Source organism: Leptonychotes weddellii, unplaced genomic scaffold, assembly GCF_054177405.1.
Source record: "Leptonychotes weddellii isolate Sample4059 unplaced genomic scaffold, ASM5417740v2 HiC_scaffold_1384, whole genome shotgun sequence".
In the NCBI taxonomy this organism is placed as follows: domain Eukaryota; kingdom Metazoa; phylum Chordata; class Mammalia; order Carnivora; family Phocidae; genus Leptonychotes; species Leptonychotes weddellii.
In genome coordinates this window covers 6,257-12,932 of record NW_027718504.1, presented here as the reverse complement: position 1 = coordinate 12,932, position 6,676 = coordinate 6,257, and the positions used below count along the sequence as shown (strand labels likewise).

The 6,676-nt window shown below is 39.6% G+C and overlaps 1 pseudogene; it reads left to right on the top strand.

Moving 5' to 3' along the window:
• Window positions 1–2,880: 2,880 nt before the first annotated feature.
• On the top strand, window positions 2,881–3,610 carry LOC102747838 (olfactory receptor 2T27-like; annotated as a pseudogene).
• Window positions 3,611–6,676: the final 3,066 nt, after the last annotated feature.

The window sequence follows — 6,676 nt, the reverse complement described above, 5'->3', positions numbered from 1 at the left end:
CACTTTCAGCCTGGATGTATCTTTAGGTTCAAAATTAGTCCCTTGTAGGCAGCATATAGATGGGTCCTGTGTTTTTATCCAATCTGCAACCCTGTGCCGTTTTATGGGAGCATTTAGGCCGTTTGTGTTGAGAGTGATTATTGAAAGATATGACTTTATTGTCATCACGTTGTCTGTGAAGTCCTTATTTCTATACATTGTCTCTCTAAATTTCTGTTCTATATCACTCTTGGGGTCTTTCTCTTTTTATAGAACCCCGCTTAACTTCTCTTCCAGGGCCGGCTTAGTGGTCACATATTCATTCAATTTCTGCCAGTCTTGGAAGCTCTGAATCTCTCCATCCATTCTAAATGACAGCCTTACCGAATACAGCATTCTTGGCTGCATGTGAATATGTCTTGCCAGTCCTTTCTGGCTTGCCAGGTCTCTGTGGATAGGTCTGATGTTATTCTGATGTTCCTCCTGTACATAAGGAATCTCTTCCCCCTAACTGCTCTTAAGATGGTTTCCTTGGTTCTAAGATTTGCAAGTTTTACTATTATTACATGCCAGGGCATTGGCTTGTTTTTCTTGATGTTGGGAGGGGTCCTCTCTGCCTCTAGGACAAGAATGTTTGTTTCATTCCCCGGATTAGGGAAGGTCTCAGCTATGATTTGCTCAAATATATCTCATAGTCCTCTCCCTCTCTCCACCCCCTCAGGGATCCCACTAACTCTGACATTGGAATGCTTCATGGTGTCACTTATTTCTCTGATTCTTTTATCATGGATTCTGAGTTGTTTTTCCCTGGCCTCCTCTTTATCCTTCTTTTCTATAAATTGGTTTTCTAGATCACTAATGAGTTCTGCCTCCATTATCCTAGCTGTTAGGTTACCTATTTAGATTGGATCTCTTTGATAGCATTTTTAAGTCCTGCCAATTCAGCTTTCATTTCTGCCCTTAGAGACTCTATGTTGCCATTAATCGATTTCTCCATTCTAGCTATAGTTTTCATAATTGCTACCCTGAAGTCCATTTCCAACATCTTGGTTATATCTGTATCCTTTTATAAATCTGTGGCACAAGTCACATCTCTGAATCTTTCCTATTTTGGGGGTTCCTCCTCCTAGTCATTTTGTTGAGGGGTGGTTGAGGGAATGTACAGAGTCGAAATTATTGACCACAACCCAAGCAAGATGCACCTGTGTTATAGAGACTTTAGAGTTGCTGTCCTCTTGTTCTCCCAGTCTGTCTTTCAGAGGGAGGGGTCTGTTGTGATGTTACTCAGGCAACCCTGTTTGGGCAGAGTTGCCTTGCCCTCTGTGGGGTGGAGGGCTCAGTGAAAACCGTTTTTTTGTGGCTTTTGTTCTTTGGCAGTTTTCCTTGGTGGCTTTTTGTGTCTCTTCCGAGAGTCAGAGCAGAAGAGATCATTTCCAACCCTCTGCCTCAGAGCAGAGATTGTAGTCTGATCTTCAGTGAGCTCTCTAGGCCACACTATCTCCCTTTCTGTCTGTGCTGCTATAAACTGCAGCGTCCTGGGTTGTTTGCTCCTCTGCAGGGCTCCCTGTCCTCACCTCCAGGTCAGGGCACAGGGGCCCGTCTCTGCCCTTTGTGCTTCTAAAACCACCAGCCACCCCCAGTTCACACACATGGCCCCGCCACTCCAGGTTTCAGTTCAGGGGGCTGCCCTAAGGTCCTTTCCTCACCGCTACTGGTCTGCGAGTCTGTGTCCTGTTCCCAGAATGGGAGGCTATTGCTCACGGGCGGTTTAGGATCCCAATGGCTCAGCTCCCTTCCCCTTCCATTTATCTTCGGATACGTGCCCGTGAAATCGCGGCTCCCCACTTCATACCTTGAAAACAACTGCCTGTGATATTCTGTTTGTAGAGATCAAGATATATCTTCTTACATCTCAGGCTGATTTCATGGGTGTTCAAAGTGTTCTGGTAGATATCCAGCTCAATTCTGGGGACTGGTTGGAATAGGGTCCCCTATTCCTCTGCCATCTTTTTTTTCCCAACATGGGACACTATCTTATGAACCATAAGATCATTATCTGAGCTGAAACTAAGAGTCAGATGCTTAACCAAATGAGCCACCCAAACACCATTGGAACCAAATATTTAACAAGAAGGTTAAATCTGTATGTGTCACTGGTAGGACAGTTTAATATACATTGTCAGAATTTAGAAAAAAATATCACATATTGATTTGTCAGGGGATTGGCAGAGTTTTGAGGAAGCTTCAGAAAGATGCTAACATGTGAACATGAAATTAAATAATTGGAAAGATTTACTATAGTTTTTGTTGGAGAAAATTTAGCTTAAATGGAAATGAAACTGTGGAAATACATGCATGGAAATGAAAAGCATGGTGACCTTTCAGATGATTATAGTTTAAGTTATTGTAAGGGAAAAAAAAATTTGTTATAAAGAAAGAAAAAGAAAAAAGACCAGGTAAAGTAGTCACAGACTTGTTAAGTATTTACATACCAATATTAGTATTATTAAGCTTAATTCACTAGTTCATGGAGAACATTTCAAAAGTTGCCCCATAGAGTGATTTGATCATAGATGTGTCTCAAGATGATTATGGTTTGAAAAGAAAAAAAGACTAGAAAGTCGGGACAATGGGCATTGAAATCTTAAAATTGAATGAAAGAATAGGTTTGGAAAGGAGATATGTGTCTTAGAGACACTGATAGTTTAGTATGGCTGGGCCAAGTAACTGATTAAACATAGAAAATGAGGAAATCAAAAATGACCTCAAGGGTTAAGCCTGAATGTTTATGGTAATGAAGTGGTAATGACAGAAATAATCAAATATAAGAGATGGGGGCTGAGATCAGTTTTGGCATGATAAATTGAAAGTGTTGTCAGGATAGCTGGTGGAAATGTTTAGGAAGTTGTTGGAAACAGAAATGAGCTCAGCTTGGTTCCTAAGATTGTCATCAACCATTCCTTAGGGAAGCACAGCATCTCTTGCATTGGCTGTGGAGTCCAAATGTTCTACTGCCTGACTCTAGGTGGTGCTGAGTGTCTCCTCCTAACCTTTATGTCCTATGACCGATTTGTGGCTGTTTATAACCCCCTTCACTACACAATCATCATAAACCCTAAAGTCTGCTTGCTAATGGCAGTGACATCATGGACTGGGGCTGCTATAAATTCACTCATTCAAACCATCTACACCATGCATTTTCCTGTCTGGGGTCTGAAGAAAATAAATCACTTCTTCAGTGAGATACAAGCTATCCTGTGAGGACACTTCAGATTATGAGATGGTGTTTTTTATGGTAAGTATCATATTTATACTCACCCCCATTAGCTTAATAATGATTTTCTATATTCGAATTTTCTTCACTGTTTTCAGAATAAACTCTCCTTAGGGGAGGAAAAAATCCCTGTCCACATGCTCTTCTCACCTTTTTGTAGTGAGTCTCTACCTGGTACCAGCAATAGTGGTGTACATGACACCTGGCTCTTCACACACTCCAGCACTGGATCAAGGCCTCTCCATGATCTATACTATCCTCACCCCCATGCTGAACCCTTTAATTTGTAGCCTTAGAAACAAGGAGGTTGTTGGGGCTATAAAGAAGACCTTGGCAAAGCACCTAATATCAAAATAGTTTAAGAAATATCACTGTCACACTTCATATCTAAAACCAGTTCTAGCATGGAAATCAAAGTCCCTGGCTTGAAGCTTTCTTCAGCTATGCAGAATGTCTATTTAGAGACATAAATTATTTTAAAAATCAGCCATTAAATCATCAATCAACTTATTGTGTTTGAAACAAAACAATTGAGTTCGGTAAAGAGTTGCATTAATAGAAATATTTGAATAAAATGGCTTTTGTAACAAATAAATGGAAGCATATATACTGTTTCTTAAATCACCCACAAAGGTGGACAAGGAATATTGTCATTATATTTTACCATCACAAAGACAAAGAAGACAGTGAATGCTTCTTCTAATTTTTGACTGAGCATCAGCCTAATCTGAAAGTAGAACCAAAGAGAGACAAATACATTCATTTTCTCCATGAAGTACTGTTTTATCCAGGTTGATGTTTCCTTTTTAAAAAAATTAATTAAAACATATTATTGAAATAAAATTGAGAGGCAGTGCAATATTACTGTCAAGTGAACAGGTCAACAACATATTGACAATTCTATACATTACTCAGTGCTCACTATGATAAGTGTAGTTATCATACAATGTTATTACGGTATTATTGACTATATTCCCTATGTTGTTCTTTTTATCTCCATGACTTACTAATTTTCTGACTTGAAATTTAGTACCTATTAATCACCATGATCTATTTTGTTCACCAGCCCAATGGAAACCACCAGTCTATTCTCTGTATTTGAAAGTCTGTGTTTTTGTTTGCTTGTTTGTTTTAGATTCCTCGTATAAGTGAAATAATATGGTAATTGTATTTTTCTGACTTATTTCACATAGCATAATACCTTCTAGGTCCATCCATGTTGTTGCAAATGACAAAACCTGATTCTTTCCTATGGCTGAGTAATATTGGAATACACACACACACACACACACACACACACAAACTACATTATCAATCACCAGTGGACACTGGGGTTGCATCCATATATTGATTGTTACAGATAATGCAGCAATAAATATAAGTGTGTACCTTTTCAGATTATTGTTTTCATTTTCTATGAGTAAATACCAATAAGTGGAATTACTGGATCATATGATATTACTAATTTTAATTATGGAGGAACCTACATACTGTTTTTCACAGTGATTTCACCTATTTACATTCCCATCAATAGTGTACAAGGGTTCCCTTTTCTCCATATTCTTGCCAACATTTATTATTTCTTGCCTTTTGCTTAGTAGTCATTCTGACTGGTGTGAGGTGGTATTACATTGTAGTTTTTATTCACATTTCCATTATGATTAGAAATTTTGAGCATCTTTTCATATGTTTGATTCTCATCTATATGTATTCTTTGGATTAATGTCTACTCAGGTCCTTACCCATTTTTAAGTTGGATATTTTGTTTTATGATGTTAAATTGTCTATGTTTTTTATTTATTTTGGATAATAACCCTTTATCAGATATATCATTTGCAAATATCTTCTCCCATTCATTAGGTTGGCTTTTTATTTTGCTGATGGTTTCTGTTGCTGTGCAAAACTTTTTTTGTTGTAGTTGTTATTTTGGTGAAGTCCCAGTAGTTTATTTTTTTATTTTTTTTCTCTTGCCTGAGAAGACATATCCATAAATATGTTCTTAAAGCCAATGTCCAAGTGATTACTGCCTATGTTTTGTCTTAGGAATTCTATTTTTCTAGGTCTCACATTTAGGTCTTTAACTCATTTTGAGTTTGTTTTTGTGTATGGTGTAAGAAAGTGATCCAGTTTCATCATTTTCCTTTTGGCTATCAAGTTTCCCAAACACTTTTTTTTTTTTTTAAGTCTGTTTAATACACTTCCAGGGAAGATGGTTGAGTAGGAGAAACTCATCTCTTCCCATGAATACAACTAGATAACATTAACATCAGTTTACATAATCCAGAAAATGACTTAAAGACCTACATAAAAAACACTCCACAACTAGATATAAGGAAGAGGCCACATTGAAGAGGGTAGAAAGGATAGAGATACACTCAGGATCTAAACAGATCCATGGGACTGCCTGTGAGAGGGATGGACATAGTGGGCATGGAGAGGGGAGAGAAACAGACTCTCACACCAGGAAGCCCACAAAGGAAAGATTAATCCACCATAACAATTGGTTTTGAAAATCAGAGAGACTGAATTTCATGAATTCCTACAATCACAGGGTATAACTTAGAATTTCAAAAATTAGTGGGCTTCTCTCAGGGAGAGCCAGGAGTACAATAAGGAACTGATTCCTTGCCCTTAAAGAAACACCACAATGAACAGTCTGGCAGAGACACAGCATAGAAGCAGCCCTTTGAAAAACACTTGAGGTCTGCAGGAGGGAGATTTGTTTACTAATCTCAGAGTGTGCTGGAGGGGCAAGGGTCATTGGGAAACTACTCTGTGAACAGAAAATCTGGGGGTACAATTTTCATCTCTCCCAGCCAAAACACATGGTCACCTGGAAACAGGATGGCACATACATTCCCTACTAAACTTGCTAACACAACTGCCCCACTCTCACATTCTCCTGTGGACACACCTTCTCCAGCTAGGCCTCAGCTCCAAGTCTCCTCTCAGAGCATCCCCAAGCAAACTTTGTTAACACACCCACCCCCACCCGCCCTTCTGCAGATCCACCCCTTCCATACACTTTTGGAGCCCATCCAAAGTGATACAAAAAACTTGGCAGTGTGCAAGCAGCCCTGAAAGGTCCAGCCCCACTCCACAGTGACTCCTTGCCTGGGGAGAGAAAAAGATAACCACACACAACTATCAGACTGTGGCCTCAGCAGTGTGCTGGGGGAACACAGCTGGTCTAACAGCTAGGCCCTGCCCAACAATGAAAGCTTCTCATGAACAAAATGGGAAACACCCTGCAATTTGGGTGCTATTGCATTTCTGGTAAATGCTTGATATGACTCAACCCAAGGGCAAGGTGACCCCAGACTGGCCTACTTCACTCCAGGGAGCAAACCCTGCCCACAACAGGCAAAGAGATCCATTGCAGATGGCTGGACTAAGAGCAAAAGCAGCTTAACCACAACAGCA